This window comes from Phyllostomus discolor, chromosome 8 (assembly GCF_004126475.2).
Source record: "Phyllostomus discolor isolate MPI-MPIP mPhyDis1 chromosome 8, mPhyDis1.pri.v3, whole genome shotgun sequence".
Classification (NCBI taxonomy): Eukaryota; Metazoa; Chordata; class Mammalia; order Chiroptera; family Phyllostomidae; genus Phyllostomus; species Phyllostomus discolor.
Genome location: NC_040910.2, coordinates 35,577,395 through 35,598,141, shown reverse-complemented (window position 1 = coordinate 35,598,141; position 20,747 = coordinate 35,577,395). Strand labels below are relative to the sequence as shown.

Below are 20,747 nucleotides of genomic sequence, written 5' to 3'. Positions count from 1 at the left end.
AGAAGGTATAAGGCATGGAGATGCAATCTTGGTAAATATCAGAAAGTATATGAAAAAGAATAAAGAGTTTTTGAATGTTTCAGAAGGTCTGTGGAAGTGAAAGTTTTAAGAAGCCTGGTGGATATCAGAAGGGAAAGGATTTTCCTTCACACTCTATATTTTTCTCCCTACCTGATCCCTCCAGAATTTGGCATTCTGAAGGAGTGAATGATGACATAAGGTTTCTTTGCATAAATCCAATAAGATCAGTCATTATAGTGGTTTTGTTAACCAAGACTTTGGCTGGAATGTCACGCCTGAAGAAGGCATGTGTGGGTTCTGGTCATTACCGGAAAGCCCTGAGGAACTAGGATTGACTTATAAAGCTAGTGTAAGCCCACAAGAAAAGCCTGGTACTTTGGTTGGTTGTGTGGTTCGTGGTAGTCTTTCCAGGGAAGGAACAAAGGTTGCTTTCCTAAAAGATGGCCAAAAAAGAACCTACAAGCACAATGGAAGCCTCAAGGATCTGAGTGAGACAACTGGTACAGGCAATGCCAGATGGCAGATGTGTGGCTCTGCTTCTGTGCCCCAAGGGGCGGACTAAGAAGTCAATCTAAAGGTTCCCTGTGTAAGTTCCAGCAAAGCAGACTTAAAGATCATAAGTGATCCAGGCTGCTCTCGGTGTGTTTATGCAAACAAACAGTCAAAATTAAAATCGGGACTCAAAGTAGTCCCTTTAGTAACAGTGAGGGTGATCTTAAGGAAAAAAATTGTAGTTCAAGGAAGATCACAATGCTCAGTATTATATATCATAATGGTGCGACTAACTGACTTAAAAGTTTATTTTCATTTCAAAGTTAAAACTGGGTTTGTAATATCACCAAAGATGTTCAATTTACAGGCATAAGGGACCTGTCAAATTGCCACTATTAGATGTTCATTGTAGCAAAGGCCTTGCAACTGGATGTCTTCCCAAAAGACAGTCTCACAGGCACAGAGACTGGTTTGGGGATTGTTGTGTGAATTAACATGTGTGTTCTTCTGTTTTCATAGGGCATATGCCTATGACCTCATTACCTAAGTGATTGCTTGCAATATAAACCTCATTTAAAGAGCCCATCTTCATCATCGCCCCCTGAGACTCAACGGTTTGGCTGAACTAAGTGGTTGGGTTGGTAAACGGTTTGGGCAGTCTATAGACTTCACCTAGAACTGATTTTCCCTTTTCTGTCTTGATGGCTTGGATAGAAAAGGCTCAAAAATCTGAAAGGAGGGAAATCCTAACATATTCCCCTCAGCCCAAGTGAAGTATAGTAGGCCACAAGAGTTTTGGATAGGTGTAACATGCCTTGTACACTTTCCTCCTGATAAGCCATTCTTTACTTAAGTCCTTGCCTTTGTCATTTAGTAGTTATGATTTAATTGTTTCTTCCAACTCTTTCCAAATCTGTCACCTCCAGAATATAACCAAGATGCCAATGGTCCAGTAATGCCAGCCTTTGGACACCAAGCCTGCAACATCATGGTGACAACCAACTAACCAAGATTCTGTAAGGTCCTTCCCCTTACAAGAAGAACTCCCTCTGTGCTGCACCCCCGCCCCCTTTCAGGGCACCCCTGACCCACGGGTAGGTAGGACAACATCCATGTCCAGCTAGAAGCAGTTACAAGAAGATGAGACCTTCGTCCATTGTCCTTTAAAAGAATTTAAAGTGGGTATATCTGAAAGGAGGGATTTGTAGGAGGGTGCAGCCAAAGGGTCCCCAAATAGAGATTTGGAATGGGGTTCAGAACTCAAGGTGTCCAGGAAATATTAGAAAAATATATAGAATGTCCTCACCCTCCACCCCAGGGGAAGGGACAAATGGAGCAGGGCCATTGAGAGCTGTTTCCCATAGCAACAGCCTTGCAGCTACCCTCTGGCGTGGTCTTTTAACATATCTATGGCCTTTGGCTGGTTGCATGGATATGTTAAATAGCTCTGGCCAAGCTCTAAGCCAGGGAAATGGAAGTAACTTTCCCTAGTTACGGAGCCTGGGAGGCAACTCCCCCTGGTTACTGCGCCTGTACCTGTGTGAGAACTTGGAAATGATTGGTTCCATGACATGGGGCCACACCTGCCCAGACCCACAATGGCGGTCCAGTAAAGCTGGAAGGCTTTGAGAGTTCTGGCATGTGAGGCCGAGTGTGGGAGGAGTCAGAAATGGGGCTGCAGAAGAAGATTGGCGCGGGATTTAAAAACCCAGACTTGGCGGCCATTGAAGAGAGTACCATGCGGCTTCAGCAGAGCGGGGACTCCCGCAGCCGTGCAGACACCGTCCGGGATGCAGCCGCCTGCAGCTCCTCTACCACCCGGCTCCGAGCCCCAGCCAGCTCTGCAGCCGAGGCCGAGAGAAGGGGCCACCAGTAAGTGACTCAGGAGCACCGGATCACTGCCCGGCCGCCGCAGCCACCGCCAGGCCTCCGCAAGCTGCGCCCGCGCTCTCACCTCTCTCGGGCTCAGCTAACCTTGCAGCCACCTGCTCTGGCCAGGACACAATGAGCTCCACGGTAGCCCTCTCGGTGCTGCTGCTGCCGCCGCTGCCGCCGTCGCTCTCCCAGAAAGAGGGATTCCCCCCCCCCCCCCCACAGCCATGGAAAGAATCACCACGCGGCTTTAGCTGGCGATCCTGGCAACACAACCAGTGGTACTGGGAACTAAGGAAAGACTGCCAGCTGAGCACAAATTACTAGGAAAAACCAGGAGCTGCCTAAGCCACGGACTTCTATTTCTTCTCCTGAGATACGGTACCCCAGACTGGGCAAAGGGGGGAAGGAAGGACTGTGTGTTTGTGGGTGTTTCAAGGGACTTTGGGATTTTAACAAAGACATTAAGTCATTACTTTTAGTTTGTATAACTTGAATAAATAACTCTTTTCTTTTTCACCAATCTCTAGCATGGAGAGCTATAATTCTCTGGCTTAGAGAAAAGTGAACCTAGTACAGGGGGACCCCAGGAGAAACGGGAATTAATTCCCTAGCATTTTGGGACTCTCTTCCCTGGTGGCCAGTCGGGGAGGATCATGGGAAACCACATGCGCAGTAGCTTTAATGCAACTACTTGTATATACTCAGTAAAAGCCCACCACAACTAGCCAGGAAGGATCCGCTCTATAAGCATAAAGTCCCTCCAGCCCATGAGGTCAATCTCTGCTTGGAGTTGGCCTGCTCCCATGTTCTCTTCTATGAACTCTGGGTGTTCGGTTCAATTCTTTGTCCCGATCACTAAGAACCTGGTTACCTGTGCCCACCTGTGACAGATCTGCGCATTGATTTGAGAGAGAAAGCCGGGGTGGTGGGGGGAGAGAGAGAGAGAAACATCAGTCGGTTGCCTCTCATGCCTGCTTTGGCCGGGGTGAAGCTGTGGCCTTTGGTGAGCGGGGTGACGCTCCATCCAGCGGTGAGCCACCTGGCCAGCACTGCAATTATTGATATTTTTCTCTTCTGTATTTTATTTTATTTTCTAAATTGTTGTTCTATTACAGTTGTCCCAATCTTCCCCTGTTGCTCTCCCCTGTCCCGCCTCTCCCCCCGCCCCACCCCGCCCCTCCACAGTCAATCCGCGCCCTGTCGCCCTGTCTACAGGTCATTCATACCAGTTTCTTGATCAGCCCTTTCCCCTTCCTTCTCCCTTCATGCCCCTCCCCCCGCCCCTCTGGTCCCTGTCAATCTGCTCCTTGTCTCCATGCCTCTGGTTCTATTTGCTCATTTGTTTTGTCCATTAGGTTCCTCTTATAGGCGTACATTCATTGATTTTTGATTTGTTACCCTGACCCCAGCCTATGTAGACATAAACACAGATTAAGCAAATTTCACTGAATTTACCAGCTGGGAAGGATTCCAAAATACCAGATAATACCGGTGCATAATGCCCTATTTCTTGGATGGAAAAGTCGACTGTAGGTGGATCTAGGCTTTTATGCTTCTCGGTGACAGAGGCAGACAGTCCACCTCAGGCTCTCCTGTGTGGGGCGGCCGACCCTCGAGGCACCAAAGCACACCCAGTGGCTCTCCCATCGCCAAGGTGACCGGATGCCTGCAGATACCGTTGGGACCAGAGCGAAGAGTGAGAGCAGGGGTTTCTGAGCCCAGGCACTGAGGGCTGCTCCAACACTGGAAACCAGAGAAAAAGAAAATAATTATTGAGCAGTTTTGTGTGGTAAGAACACGCTTTGCAGGTTATTGATCTTAATTCCCACACCGTGCAATGGTTTTTACCACCCCCACTGCCTGGATGCAGAAGGAGGGGCTCAGACTGGTGACGTGTCCTCTTCACCTCTGGCACCAAGCCCAGGCCCTGCATTGCCTCTTCTGTGACCTTTTGGGCCCCGGGGTTCCACTGGTTAAGTGGGATGTGGAAAAAGTCATTTTATGACCTCATATAGCTCTCATATTCTGGATTCTAAGTGCATTTAATTGGGTTTAATTTTTCAGTTTTCTAAGCGAGAGTTTTGAATCATACTGTACTGAAATGCCAGAGTGTGATGCTCACCCCTTCATGGTGAGAGGCGATAATGACCTTGTATTTAGAGTGTCTGGCACAAAGGGATTTGTGACACTGACCCCACAAGTGAAAGACCACTTAGAAACAGAAAGGATACTGTCATAGCTTCTTTATTCCCTTGTTTCCAGCTCTTGATTTCTTCCTTTCTTTCTTTACCTCTGGAAAAGGCTTCTCATTTTCTAAATCTGTATGCTTTGAAGACTTATCTGCCAAAAAAAAAAAAAAAAAGTCAAAGGAGCCACAGGGTTAAATACAGAAGTGATTCTGTTCCCTTCTAGCTGCACAAGTCTGCCACTGTCACCCCAGACTTCATTGTCCTGCCTCCATGGTGAGGGCACCGTCTTGGCATCCCAGGGTCATCGCGCCCTTGGACTTGGCCTGCAGCGGAGGGCAAAGGGCTCTTTCTGAATTGCTGTTTGCCTGCCTGGGCCCAAAAGAGCATTCTGATGGGAAAAAGAAAAAGCTGCACCAGTCTAGCGGCATGTTTTGGTCAAAACCTATCTTCAGTGCAAAAGTTATTGGGTGTTTTAATCTTATATTATACCCTTTTGATAGTTGTCCATTTATAACATGTTTTTAAAACTCTAGTAAGGAGAGTCTTCACTCAGTATTCTTGACCAACTATTTACCCGGGTGAAATTTATTATCTGATTGATATTTTTTAATCATTTACTTTTTTTTTAAGAGAGAGACTGGGGAAGGGAGGGTGAGGACCATCTTAATGTGTGTGAGATACATGGTTGCCTCCCTCATGTGCCCAACTGGGGGCCTGGACTGAAACCCAGGCATGCACCTTGACTGGGAATCGAACCAGTAACCTTTGGGTTTGCAGGCCTGGTGCTCAATCCACTGAGCCACAACAGCCAGCACCTGATTGACTTTTTATAACAGATTCTACATGAATTTTAAAAATCATGAATGGGTGTTGGATGTTGTCAAATACTTTTTCTGCATTTATTGATATGATCATATGATTTTTCATCTTTAGCCTGTTACTACACTGGATTACATTGACTTTTGAATGTTGAAGTAGCCTTGGCCCTGGAGTATAATTCTTTTTATACATTGTTAGATTCAATTTGTTAATAATTAGTTAAGGATTAATGATATTTTATTCTATGTTTATGAAAGATAATTGGTTTGTAGTTTTCTTGTAATGTCTTTGCTGATTTGGGTAGTAGGAAAATGCTGTGCTCACAGAGTGAGTTAACAAGTGTTACCTTAGCCTCTACTTTCTGGAAGGGATGGTAGAGAATCAGTATAATTTCTTCCTTAAATATGTGTTAGGAGTCACCAGTAAAACCAATCTGAGCCTGGCGCTGTCAGTTATAGAAGGCTATTAATTACTGATTCAATTTTTTAATAGAAAAAGGCCAACTCAGATTATATGTTTCTCCTTGTGTGAGTTTTTATAGAAATGAATTTGGCAGAAAGACTTGTGTCTTTCAAGAATTTGATCCATTTCGTCTGAGTTGTCAAATTTGTGGGCATAGAATTATCCATAATATTCCATCATTATCTTTTTAATGTCCCTAGGATCAGTGTTTGTGTTTTTTAGTATATTTATGTATATAAATATACATATTTAAATATATAATATTAATATATAATATATACTTAAATAATATATTTATGTATTTTTAATGTACATCAAATCTTTCATTTCTGATGTTAGCAACTCATATCTTTTCTCTCTTTCTTCTTGGTTATCCTGACCAGAGGTTTATCTATTTTATTGATTTTTTAAATCAGCTTTTGGTTTTGTTGATTTTCTCTCTTGATTTGCTATTTTCAATTTTATTGATTCTGCTCCAATTTTTGTCATTTCTTGTCTTCTGCTTACTTGGGATTTAACTTGCTCCTCTTTTGGGGTTTCCTAAGGTACAAGCTTATATTATTAGTTTTAGATCTTTTTTCTTTCCTAAAGTATGCATTTCAATATTATAAGTTCCCTCTAGCACTGCTTTCACTGCATTCTACAAATTCTAAGTTGTATTTTCCTTTTCATTTAGTTCAAAATATCTTTAAATCCCCCCTGAGACTTCTCTGATCCACGTGTCATTTAGAAGTATGTTGTGTAACTTCCAAATATTTCAGAATTTCCCAGCTCTCTTTTTTGTTACTGATTTCTAGTTTAACTTCATTGTGCTTGGAGAGCATACTGCATGTGGTTTCAATTTTTTAAAATTGTTGAGGAGTGTTTGTGGCCCAGAATGTGGTCTACGTTGGTGAATGTTTCATGTGGGAGCTTGAGAAGAATGTGTATTCTGTTGTTGAGTGAAATAGCCAATAGCTGTAGGTTATGTCCAGTTGGTTGATGGTAGTGTTGAGTTCGACTGCGGTGTGTCCTGCTGATGTTTTGCCCGCTGTGTCTGTCCATTTCTGATAGATGGCCGTTGAAGTATTTGACCAAAATAGTGGATTCGTCTGTTTCTCTTCGAAGTTCTATCAATTTTGCCTCATATTTTGACATTCTCTTGTGAAGTGTACAAACATTAAGGATTATTAAGTCTTCTCGAAGAATTGGCCACTTGCCCTGGCTGGCATAGCTCAGTGGATTGAATGCGGGCTACAAACCAAAGCATCACAGGTTCGATTCCCAGTCATGGCACATGCCTGGGTTGCAGGCCATGGCCCTCAGCAACCGCACATTGATGTTTCTCTCTCTCTCTTTCTCCCTCCCTTCCCTCTCTAAAAATAAATAAATAAAATCTTTTTAAAAATTAAAAAAAAAGAATTGACCACTTTATCGATGTGTTTATCATCATGCAAAGTCCATTTTGCATGAACTGCAAAAGTCCATTTTGTCTGAAAGTCATGTAGCTATACCTCTTGATTAGTTTTAACATGGTATATCTTTCTCAATGTCCCAGAGTTAAAAAATATTACATTGGATTATTGGTGAAATTTTTACTGCTAAATAATTACTGATGAAATTATTACTTTGGAAAATGTAACTACTCTTGCAAAAGTCAGTATAATGAGCTATTTTCAATCATTCATACCTTTGTATGAATTAGTATATAAGATCCTTTTTAAAAATTGGTTTGAGAGAGAGAGAGAAAGGGAAAGAAAGAGAGAGAAAGAAGTACTGATTTGTTGTTCCATTTTTTTCATGCATTCATTAGTTGGTCCTTTATGCCCTGACCTGGGATAGAACCTGCAACCTTGGTGTATTGGGATGACACTCTAACCAGCTGAGCTATTCAGCCAGGGCTAAGATCCTTTCAGTGAACAGGTAAAGATAATTTTATATGGAAGCAACTGGGGAAGTTGAAAGAGATTAAGAGTCAGTAACTGAGGCAGGAGATGGAATCCCCACTGAGAGGAAGGAGAGGCACTCAGATGTAAAAGGCAGATCCTATGCTCTCCGAGACTTGTGCACAAGGCTAACAGTGTCTGAATGCTTTGGTGCTTTCCTTTCTAAGTGAATTCGTTAGCAGCCGTGCACTGTGTGTGGACCTGGACGTGCAGAGGGAATCAGGAATACACAAGGGCTCCCAGGAACGACCCAGGGACCACAGCACGTAGTGGCTCCTCATAGTCTATCTTAGAACGTGCTATGGTTTCTCTCGCTAGGCAGAGGAGATTGAGGGGAAGACAAAATTGATTTCCAGGCGTATTCTCCAGGGCTCCTCTTTGCTTCCTTCTTTTAGCTACTTCCACTTTTATCATCTCCAACCCTTTTTACTCAGGCTGCATCAAGATAGCACCACATGCCTGGCTGGCACAACCCCAGGAAGCGGAACATTCTTTCAAAGCCCACGTCCCATCAGAGTGTGCCAGTCTTGAGAGAATCTGTCCAGGCAGGACTGGCCTGTCAGCCAAGCTGAGTATGTGGTGTGCCCTGATGGCGTGATTTGAGGAGTGGCAAGGCTGCCACATCCAAAAATGTGCTTTTCCACGCATGCCTAAAATTCTACCCTTAATGATTCATATCTGCTGTTAACACTTGGTGCCTGGAGGAGAAGACACAGAAAGAAGGTGCTGGCTCTTTACTTTCTAATTTTGTTTGGGGACAGCCCACGACTAGAGTCGTACAGGGACTTCAGTGTGCAAATTGGAATGTCTGACAGCTTCTGAGTAAATGCTGACAGAATTCAATACGAGGCCTCACAGCTTCGGGGCGGGGAGAGGAGACCACAGAGGCCTTCGGCGACTGCTCCTTAGGAGGCAGTCTGGCAGCAATGAGCTGTGTTTGGCCAAGTCAGGCCAGACCGTGGTGTTTCACATATGCTCAACTGCTCACCCTGTTCAGTTCGTGTTCAGGATGCTATATCACTTGTGCTCACTTAAAAGCAAATGAAAGAAAATTTCACTCTGGCATCCCCACCTCTCTGCTTTGTCTTTGCTTGACCAAATGTATTGTTGTTGTAGTGATTTGCTAGCTTGTCTAAAGTTCTGCTGTGTGTTCACGTGACCTCTTACTAACATCTCTCTTCTTCCCATCTACCTCCCATTCTTTTCTACTCTCCTCCCATCCACCAGTCCACAGCAACACAGCGACCCGCGCTCACCGTTTCTTCCTGAGAATGGCTGCGTGTGGACATTTGTGAGTATCAAATGTGGGTCCGTTTGTACCCCGCCTGCCCAGCCCTGCCTCTAACTGGCTTCTTCAGGCTCCGCCACCCTCAACACTCTCACTTGCTCACACAGCCCATGCGAAAAAGCCTGTAATTCAGATACATTCCTGGACACAGATTTGAGTTTGGGCTCCTGTCCCGCTATTTCCTACTTACAAAGGGTTCTCTAAGGTAAATAGAAGGTAGCCAAGCTACAATAGAAATAAGCTCTTACCATGTGGAGGGGAAACACTTGTGATGTGTATAACGTTTGGGGTGGAATTATTCACGGTAGCCCAAAAGTGGATACAACCTAAGTGTCCATCAATAGATGAATGGATACACAAAATAATGGTATAGCCATGCAATGGAATATTATTTGGCCATGAAAAGGAGGGAAATTCTCACGTGTGCTAAGTAGAAAAAGTCAGATGTGAAAGGGCAAATATTGCATGATTTCATTTATATAAAATATCTAGAATAGGCAAACTCACAGGGACACAAAGTAGATTAGATATCACCAGGGTCTGGGTGAAGTGGAAAATAGGGAGTTATTTCTCAACAGGTACAGAGTTTCTGTTTAAGGTGATAAAAAATATGGAAGAGTAGTGAGGGTTACACAGCATGGCAAATGCGATTAATGCCACTAAATTCTATACTTAGAATAGTTAAAATAGCAAGTTTTATGTGGTATGTATTTTGCCACAATAAAAATATAGTAAAAAAAAAGTAACCTAGGTGTTTAATAATAAAACTATGCATGTGGCTGAAGATGCCAGACCTGGGAATAGCCCCACAGAGCCTGGAAAAGAGTACAAATTCGGAGGAAAACCAAATAAGAAGGCACAGAGTCGAGCAAACACGGCTTGTTTGGGAAGGGCAACCTCGACAAAGTGAAGTGACCAGCAGCAGAGTAGCAAATGAAGATGGAGAGATGAGGAGAGGTCAGATCAGGAAAATAACTGTCTCCTGTGCGAAAGAGGGAACTCTACCCAGGGAGGGGCTTTAAGCAAGAAGGAACACATGTATGACTAGGTTTGCCTGTGAGGAAAATCACTCTGGCAAGTGTGGTGCACATACTGTCCAAGACCCATACGGAAAGCAGAGCTCGGGTGCGGCAGGCTGTGCAAGAAGTGCGGCAGCGCCCTCCCCTTGCCCGCAGTTTCGCCTCCTCTGGTTGCAGTTACCTGAGGTCAACACAGCGTCACAAAAAGTGTGAGTAAGTGCAGTAAGATATTTTGAGAGAGAGACCACATTCACATAAGTTTATATATATATATTTTTTTTTATTGATTATGCTATTACAGTTGTCCCATTTTTTTCTCCCCTTTATTCCCCTCTGCCCTGCACCCCACCTCCCACCAGCATTCCCCCCATCTTAGTTCATGTCCGTGGGTTGTACATGTAAGTTTTTTGGCTTCTCCATCTCCCATACTATTATGGTTATAATTGTTCTACTTTATTATTAGTTCCTGTTGTTAACCTCTTTATTGTGCCTAATTTATTAATTAAACACTATCTTAGGTATGTGTGTGTAGGGGAAAAACATCTTATATAATAGGGTTCAGTACTATCTGTAGTCTCAGGCATCCACTGGGGGTCTTGAAATGCGTCCTGCCCATTGAGGGAGACAAGACACCACCAAGTTGCCTTGGCTTTGTCACCTGCCTTCACACAAGCTGGACCTGTTCCAATGGGAGCCCACCTTGTCCTCCAGTGTGCTCAGCCTGCCACTGTGTCCCTAGCCTGGGAGCGAGTCCAGGCGGGATTTAGCTCAATGACAAGAATCGTCTGTGTGAAACCTGGGAGCGCTGATCTAAATGTCCCTCCTCCTGGCAAGGTCCTCTCAGGAGAATTTCTGTTCTCAGGAGAATGCCCTAATAAGGGAAATGAGAACAGGATGCTGCCATCCAGTCTGAGAACATCCTGATTGCCTCACCTGTTCTCGTCCCCAGGCTGCCTGAGCTTCTCTGAGCTCTGGAAGAATCCACTTCCTTCTGCCCGGTCCCCACCCCCACTGCCCTGGAGGCTGCATGTGGGCCCTGCTTCTGCCAGGGCCACCCCACGGCCATGCTCCCCACTAACACTGCCGCTAACCCACCACATGCCCCTTCTGTCTGCTACTCCTGGTGCTCCCAGCTGTGGCTCCCTGCCCGCAGCCCACTGAGCCGAGGCTGTGAAGTCATTTGCCTAGGGTTGGTGGCATCCTGGAGTTCTGACTCAGACTCCAGTGACCTCTTGTCTGTAGAGTGAGGTCAGCCACGAGGGGAATGTTGATACCACAGAAATCTGCAAACATCACCGATCAGAGCTCTTCTTTCTGGAGAGCCAGTGGTGGTTTTGTCGGTACATTGCCATCTGCACTCCTTGCTCCTCCAGAAGAAAAACAAAACTGATCTGAAGTATTAGGCAGGACTTAGTTCATTTCTCTCAGAGATCCTCTGGGTCCCCGTCACCTCAGAAGGCAGGAGGCAAGGCTCGGTAAAGATCTAAAGCTTCTCATCCCACCCATGTGGCATGGCTAACTAGCAGAGGCTGGCTCAGATCCAGAAGACTGGATTTCGCCTTGGTAGGGCAGCCCCCCCAACCCCCCCCACCCCCAGCTGGGAGGGCTCTTATCAGCCTCTTGAACTAGAGCTGAGCTCTTCAGCCAGAGGGTATTTGTGTGTGCCCCCTAGTGATGGGGGTCCTGCTTCTTATAATTGTCAGCCCACGTCCCTTATCCATCTATCTGAAAGATTTTATTTATTTATTTTTAAAGAGAGGGAAAGGGAAGGAGAAAGAGAGGGAGAGAAACATCAGTCAGTTGCCTCTTGCACGCCCCCCACTGGGATCCTGGCTTGCAACCCAGGCATGTGCCCTGACCCGGAATGGAGCTGGCAGCTTGTCAGTTTATGGGACAATGTCCAGCTGACTGAGCCACACCAGTTAGAGCCCATGTCCCATATTTAAATGCAGGAGATGCTACCCTGTTCCCAAGCATTTGGGCATGTCTTTTCAGCACCTCCTGCAGGAAGCCAGACGCAGCCGATGTAGACTGGTAAGTATGTGACTCATATGAAGCCTCTGGGCTACCTTATCTCATCCCTGATTTCAACTGGAAAGGCCTGGAAGGTGTTAAAGGACAGAAAAAAGAAAACTGTAATCAATTTGGTTTTACTGTGTTTAAGTTGTTAGTATTTTGATATATTTGAGATTGTATAATGTACATGATTATTATCTTTGTCACCCAGCGGGTGCAATTTTCGTAAGAGTACACTTCGACTCCCAAGCTCCTGTTCCCTGTTATGGGCTGAACTGTTATTCCCCTCTTCCCCTTCCAAATTCATAGGTTGAAGTCCCAACCCCCAGTACCTCAGAATGTGACTTTATTTGGAAATAGGGTTGTTGCAGGTGTGATTAGGTAAGATGAGGCTGTACCGGAGTAGAGTGGGCCCCTGATCCAATATGACTGATGCCCTTATAAAAGAGGCACTAACCCAGGGCGAACACCCTGTGAACGTGAAGGTGGCCATCGGCCAGCCAAGAGAGCAGCAGCCTGGAACACTTCTTTCTTCACAGGCTTAGGAAGGAGCCAGTTTTATCAACCTGTCGATCTCAGACGTCCAGCCTCCAGAACTGCGGGACAATAAATTTCTGTTGCTAGACCGCACCGACTCTGCAGTACTTTGTTGCATTAGCGCCAGCAAACGAATACACTGACCCGTATACTTTTTTCTTGCGCCCCGCACTAGCATTTGCAGACAAGCAAAACTGTCATGGTTCCCTAAATCCCCAGAACTTTTTTAAGGTAAAACTTTTAATTGCTTGTTTCTTATTATTTATTTTTTGAAGTTTTTAATTTTATTTATTTGTTTTCTTTTAAAAATATTTATTTATTTATTTGCAAGATGGGAAGGGAGGAAGAAAGGGAGAGTAACATGGATGTGAGAGAGAAACATCACTTGGTAGGTGCCCTCACCCGGGTCCAAACTGGAAATGCAGGACTGTGTCCTGACCTGAAATCGAACCGGCAACCTTGCGCTTTGTGGAACGCGCCCAGCCAACTGAGCCACACCAGTCACAGCATAACTTTTTTTAGTACTTGGACTGAGGGGTAGCTGAAATATTGCAATGCCACCCAAAATTACAAATGGTCCCAATGACTTTAAAATGTTAGAAAAGTTATTTAATAAAAATAAAAGAATCTTAAGACTCATTAAACTCTAAACTGTTTCCATTGCTCCGGTTTCATTTTACATTTGCCAGCACACATACTTTCACACAGTTGGTGTCATCGGCCATGTGCAGTCTGGTGTCCTGTGTCTTTCATGTAACGTAATTGAATAGAAATATTTCTGCATGGTGGTAGTGTTCATAGTGTTAGTTAAATAGCTACAATACATATTTCTGTGTCTTTCACATATTATTCATCGTTTGTTATTTTCCAATTTTCACTATGAATATTTTTGCATAACGTACTTTTTAAAACTCCTTTTGAACTATTTCCTTGAGGTATGTATCCAGAAGAGAAAGCTCTGGATTACACAGTTTTGTAGTTCCTGTTAGATATTAGCCATTATTCTTAAGACAAATTGAACCCACCTGTGGTTTCTCTAGAACTAAAACTATGCAGATTTGTCCATAACCTTGACATTATTCAGTCTTACAGTTTTCCCTGGTCTTAAAGTTGCTTTAATATTTTACTTATGTGGGAGGTGGTCCCAGACACTTTTAAAAGCATATGGTTTATTTTTTATTTAAATATTATTTATTTATTTATTTTTAGAGAGAGGTGAAGGAAAGAAGAGAAATATCATTTTGTGGTTGCCTCTCAAGAGCCTCCTACCGGGGACCTGACTTGCAAACCACACTGACTGGGAATTGAATCAATAACCCTTTGCTTTGGAAGTCAGCACTCAGTCCATTGAGCCATATCAGCCAGAGCAGCATATGGTTTATTTTTATATCTTACTAAGATATGGGCGTTTTGCAACAAATGCTATAGATTTCTGGAGTAGCCCTAAGTGGTCAACCCTTCTTTGTTGCAACTTTTCGCAGTTCCCCGGCGCGACGCCCGCGTTCCCTTTGGAACTGCGCCCACTAGGGGTCAGCGCAGGCTCAGTTTTGGGCTTGGCTTCCCACAATGCACCGGGCTCTGTAGTCCCGGCTCCGGGTGTTGACGGAGCTGAGGCAGGGACAGCGAGCCCTGAAGGTGCACGAGGCGGGGACTGGGCGGGCGAGGGGCGGGGCGTCGTGGGGGCGGGGCGTCGTGGGGGCGTGGCCAGAGTCTGCCGCCGCCGCCGTGCTTGTCCTCGTTGCGGGCTGCCGCAGGGGCTTAGGTCGCGCCCTCCCCAGCACTGGAGACCTCTCCACCTGGCGCAGTGACAAGGTAGGGAAGTGGGGGCGGGGCCAGTGTATGAAGTCTTTTTTAGTTGTGCAAACAGGAAAAGTCTTAAGTTGCTAACATTCAGAGCTGGAGCAACCAGGTTGGTTCCGAGGGAATCTTATTTTAAAACTCTTTTGTCTGCGTCCCTTTGTCCCTGTTCCTCCAGTCTCTGCTGGGCTCAGGGGAGCCTGATTTTGGGAGTTAGTGCCAGGGTAATTTCAAGCTCTTGGTTCATCCCTTCTAATGTACGGATGCAAGCTCCGGGGTGGGGTTAGAATGTGTGAGAACTTGTGTAGGTGTGGGCTGATTTCTTCAGGCGTGTATGTATATGTGAGGATTCATGAAAAATTAGAGGTAGGTCTGGATCTAGTTCACCGTCTGGGTGAGGGTCCTGAGTCCAGCTGTTTCAGGTACTTAAGTGAGTGGCGTCTGTCTGTCCCGCCTGCGCCAGCATATCAGGTGTTGGCTATCCTGTGATTTAAGCTAGTGGGTGCCCTCAAGTTCTAGTAGACCCAAACACACTGCACCCAGGACTGCTCTCCAGGACACTGCTTACCAAAAATCCCTGCTGCCACCCTCCAGAGCGCCTCACAGCACAGCTGACCCTAGTTTGGGGATCCCACACCTAGCGTTTTTCAAAAAGTAAAGTTTGACAGGTAGAGGCACTGGAATACGGGGCCTCTGGGATAGCCTAAGGTTATTGATGCCTGTGCTCCTCAGCCTGTTTCTGGGTCACAGTGCATGGCTCCTTCTATTCAGTCTGCTTTCTGTTACCCTAGCACCCCTTGGCAATAATGCCCATCTGTAGTAATCCCAACCTGAAAGCTCCAGGCTGCAGTTCTAAGGTAACTCCACCTTTGCCCACTTCTAAAGGCTCAGGAAAGCACTTTAGTCCTCTGATCCCTATCCCAAGTGTAGAATACATTATATTTTTTAAAGATATATTTTTCTTTAAAATCCTCATCCTGTCAATACCCATTCCAATAAAATTGGTAGATTTTACTTGTGAAATCCAAGTAGTTTCTTTTATTGTTAAGTACTAAAGGTTATAATTAGGAAAACTACCTAAACAGTATATTCTTCAGGTGAACATGATCCTGATGATCACATTAGCTGATAGTAAAAGGCAGCAGATGGGACATCAGGCAAGCTTGTTCCAAAACATTTCTGCTGTTAAGAAGAGGTTGGACAATTAATTTAGCTTTATTGTTCCTTTCAAATGTAAAATGTTATGAATGAACACAGAATCCTTTTGTTTGCTGGTCACACCTCTTGAATTTCAGATAACAATAAAATATAAGGACATTCTTTCAAATTATTTCAAAATAGGCATTACCACCTCACCTATGCCCAAGGAAAGAATCTAGGAGTTATTAGGATTCTAAATCTTGGTTAAACAGAATTTCTTAATGATCCTGAACTCTATCTCTGGGCACTTTCCTTCAGAAGTGTCAGTTCTCTATCAAAGTACGAAATTATAAATTGCTCTTTATGTATAATCTCTATTTGGAAAGTTTCTACATCTGACATTAATATTCATTTAAAAGCATTGTGTATTTGTGAGTAAAAAGGTACAGGCCTTTAAAAGATTAAAAGCAAGAAAAAAATTGTCTTAGCTACTAGATAGACATCCTCAGTTAGTGGCAATAAACACAAAAGATAAAACCAAAATCTAGTAAGTCATTAAAAGTCAACAACACCCATGGGAGCTAGAGGGCACTGTCTGAAGCTTAAAAGAAGCAGTGCAAAGACATGTCCGCGATAACTTTGCAGAGTAGCTAGAAAACATCAGTAAGTTTGCAGCCTCAAGACAGTCACGTGGAAACAGACTGACACCCATATAAAGAAATTTATAAACAAGTTCTTGAACTCCCCCAAAATAAGCAGATCAGGTGTTTCCCACATTAACTGTAAATACTACGCACATTAGGTTAATTTAAACAGTTGACCCATTGCTTTTCTAACCTTCCATTGCCTTTATTATTTCAAAGAAGGCACAGCTGACATAGTTCTTGCTTCCAAAAGAAGTAAAAAACAAAAAAGAAGCTGACCTCTAGCCACAGACTGGGGTTTGCAGGAGTTAGCACAAACAAGCAACTCATAATTTACTCAATTCTTGAGCAGATATTTGTCAAGTACCTAGTTAAGTACGAGACCCATTTCTTCAGCCCATTACTAATGAAAAAGAGCCACGGGTATGATTTCTTATTGGGGGCTGTGTCACCAGGGCCATACGAGTAGGGTCCTTGGAGATTTCTCAGACGCCGAGGAACAAAAGCATCTCTTGGAAGAACCATGGAGACATGAGGAGCTGAGTTGAAAAACACACAACTTATTTTGGAGGGAAAAGGGAATAAAGTACCTCAAAATAATTCCCTTTGGCCTTCATCTTTGTGGTACCAATTTTTAAAGAGCTGTTTGTTATATTATGATACTAATTGTAACATTAGCTAATGATAGCATTAACAAAATCGTGGAGGTAAAGTGGCAAGATGTGAGGCCTGGGAAGATAAGAAATAAGAGTGAGGAGAAAGGTAGGGGTCAGGTCGCAGAAGGTTGTGCACGGGTGAGGGGAGTGACTGAAAACGAGCAGGAGAGTGACAGGGTCATGGCTGTTGTGGATAGTTCACTCTGAAGCCTGAGTGGAGGACAGAGATCAGAGGCCAGGATGCTGTAGCAGTGACTAGGAAAGAAATGATGATGAGGGCCTATTTATAGAATGTACTACCAGTTGCAGCTTTCTCATACGTTATTTCATTTGGGTTTCACAACAGTCCTTTGCAGTCAGTAAGATTCACATCATCATTTTGTAGGTGCTTACCTCAGTGCTTTGTGTACATCATCCCTAACCTTTACAAAAACCCTATAAATTAGGTGTGATCAGCCCACTTTACAGAAGTTGATACTGAGGCAGGGTAAGGAGCAGCCCCAGGTCCAGTGTCTCTAGTGCAAAGTTCATTTTAAATAGCAGGTGAGTCCTGCTTCTCTAGAGAATAAAGCACGACAACCCTTCCAGGCAAACCTATACCCTGGAAACACCTCTCAGGACTCAGAATGGCAATAAGACTGCAGTGCCCAGCTTCTTAAGCATTTCTGTCTCTGCAAGAGTCCCATTGAACAGAACAGTGTGGCAGCTCCTCAAAATGGTAAACACAGAGTTACCATGTGATCCAACAATCCTGCTTCTAGGTGTGTACCCAGAAAAAGTAAAAACAGGATCTCAAACATATAGCACCCCTATGTTCACGGCAGCATTACTCTAACACCCAAAAGGTGGACACAACTGAAGTGTCCATTGATGGAGGAGTGAATAAACAGAATGTGGTTTGTGAATGCAATGAAACAGTATCCAGCTCACAAAGGAAGGAAATTCTGATCCAGGCTACAGCACAGATGAACTTGGAGGACATCTAAGTAAAATCAGCCTGTCATAAAGGACAAACTGTAATTACACTTGCAATAGTCAAATTCATAGAAATGAACAGGAGAGTGGGGGTTGCCGGGGGCCAGGAGGGGAAAGGATGGGAGGTTGCTGTTTCATGGGTAGAGAGGTTCAGTCTGGAAAGATAAAAAAAGTTGTGGAGGTGGATGGTGGTGATTTTTGCATAACAATGTTTATGTGCTTGATGCCTCTGAACGGTATATTTTAAAATGGTTAAAAAGGTAAACTGTATGTTATGTGTATTTCACCATCAAAGACAAAAATCATGTTGAGTGTCATGTTATGAACAGATGACCAAAGTACAGGTACACGTGATAGATTAGTGATAAGGAAGACTAGGAAATGCACTTCCAAAAGTAAAACAGACATCTCGTAAAGCCCGGCCCAAGGAAAGAATGCTAGCTAGATTTCTAGAGACAGGTCACAGAAGTGTAAGGCTGGAAAGTACCCAAGACACCATTGAGTGCAATCTTCATGCTTCACAGATGCAAACTGCAAGGCCCAGAGCTATCAGGTGATTTCCCCAGAGTCACTGAGCAAGTTCAGGCAAGGGGAGAATGCAGAGCGAAAACCTGGCCTCTGCCAGATACTCATACCTGAGAGGGACAAGGACCCACTTGCAGCTGACAGACAGAGGTGTGCTCTGGATTTCTCACGTAAGCAGAAAGAGAAACCAAGTTTTCCATCTTTATCAGCCTTGCTGTAGCAAATTCAGAGGATTACAGTTACTGAAGAAATTTAGGTGCTTAGCTTTTGGTGTCATTCATTTGTTCTCAAATATTTGAGGGACTGTTGTGCCAAATATCCTCTCCAGTTTCCAATTTTTCTATCCAGTAACAACTATCTGCCCGCTTTATTCTAGCTGCTCTGCCAGTCACCCTTGGACATAAACTCCTAAGTTATATAAACCTGCATTGGCTCCTGGAAAAGTGTTGGGGGAACAGGTAGAGTTGAAGGGGAGGTGATAGGAGATGAAGTGGCATGGTGTCAGATGCCCAAGAGAGCTGTGATTCCAGTGAGGAAGCCACCCAGAGCTAAAGGGTTCTCAGTAGGACAGGTGCCCAGGGCTACAGGTGCAGAAAGATTGGGGTCCTGCTCATGGAGCTCACCCTGAGCACAGTCCCAGCATGGGGACTGCCTGGAGTTGTTGACGCCTGCATGAAGGGTCAGAGTGATACACGGAGACAAGCAGAGGTGCAAAGGAAGGGGAAGGGATGTACAAGATAGTGCAATCTGGAAAAACTCTGATTTTCATGGAATAACATCCCCATCTTGTAGGCTCTAAGGATATGTACAACTATATGCATAAGTGCAAATAGAACTCCTTTTAGCTATGGCTGGTGTGTCTCAGTAGATTGAGTGCCAACCTGCAAACCAAAGGGTCGCTGGTTCAATTCCCAGTTGGGGCACATGCCTGGGTTGTGGACAAGGTCCCCCAAAAGGGGGCATGTGAGAGGCAACCACACATTGATGTTTCTCTCTCTCTCTTTCTCCCTCCTTTCCCTTCTCTCTAAAAATAAATAAAATCTTTTTTTAAAAGAACCCCTTTAAAAAAATTAAATATAGGGACCTGCCTACTTCCAGGAGACCTGAGGTATAGGATATAAGTAAAACAACTTACAAAATAAGGCATTAGGGTAATTTAGTAAAACAAGCACCATATTTGAAACCACTTAAGAAGGAAGGGCACAGCAGGACAGGCACAGAGCCTGGTATATAGGAGGCACACACTACTGGCTATTTTTAAAATTGTTCAACAGAAAATGGTCATAGCAGTGAAGCAGAAATAGATCCTACCAGGTACCTGAGATGAGACATTTTGGCGTGGAACTTGGCTTTACATTTCTTTCGAAGCCATGATATAAAAAGGAAACAGGTTGGGTTACATCATTTTCTTATTCTGGCAAGATAAAATACACAGATTCAATTATAGAGACTTTTTTTTCCCCTGGAGCTAAATTCAAAGAAGGATTTATCACACGGGCTCCTTTGAATATAATTTTGAAGCTGTGTACAATGTCTTCAATAACATTTTATGGACAACTCTGAAAATGTCATGTAGATGAATGGCTTTTATGCAGCGACACTCTTCTTACCTTTCGTGGCAGCTATCTGGAGTTACCATGAATGTGTGAAATGTTTTTCTGCCAGAATACTGCAGCGACAGGATTCCGGGAGGGTCGCCTTCAGAAAGCTACCTAAGGCTGAGTCATCAGGAGAACCTGGAGATTGGGCAGAAGTGGACATCTGAGTGGGGAAAGGTCCAGTTGTCTGTGGAGCTCTGCCATTGTTACTGTTCTCTCGGGTGGAGGGTCCCTTGGCTGGAAACAAGAGCGAAGTGGTCCCACAGACTTTTAAGCTTTGGAGCAAGAGTAGATTAAGCCCTATGCTGCTCTTGACACAGATGGCAGGCCCTAGGGACATAAACAACTGCGGCTGGTGGGTAGACCAGCGGTCAGCCACCAGCCGGTGAACGTACTTAGGGTAGAAGGGAGGTTGCACGGGAGTGGGGAGGCCGTGGGCTTTGAAGTCAGCTACGTCTGGTTCAGCTCCCAGCTCTGAGACATATTAGGTATGTGATTTCACAGATGACTTAATTTTCCTGGTCCTCAATGGGATATTTACATCTACCTGGTATGAGTCATTTTACTGATCAGAGATAAGATATATAAACAGTAATAAAAAGTAGTAGCCAACAATTATTGATGCTTAACTCGGTTGAAGTAGTCTGTTAAGTGCTTTACATGCATTATTTCATTTAATCTTCAAAGCAGCTCTCTCTGGTACCTACCACCTGGTACTTGGTAGGTGTTCAACACATGGTATTTATTAGTATTAGTAGTATCAGCTATA

The 20,747-nt window shown here is 44.2% G+C and overlaps 1 protein-coding gene across 1 annotated transcript in view; it reads left to right on the top strand.

Annotated features, from left to right (window-relative positions):
- The first annotated feature begins 14,327 nt into the window (after window positions 1-14,327).
- Window positions 14,328-20,747, top strand: part of EXTL3 (exostosin like glycosyltransferase 3) — a 106,962-nt gene continuing 100,542 nt past the window's right edge. The window contains exon 1 of the mRNA XM_028519123.2: window positions 14,328-14,455. The gene's annotated coding sequence lies outside the window, so the exon portion shown is untranslated. The remainder of the gene's footprint in view (window positions 14,456-20,747) is intronic.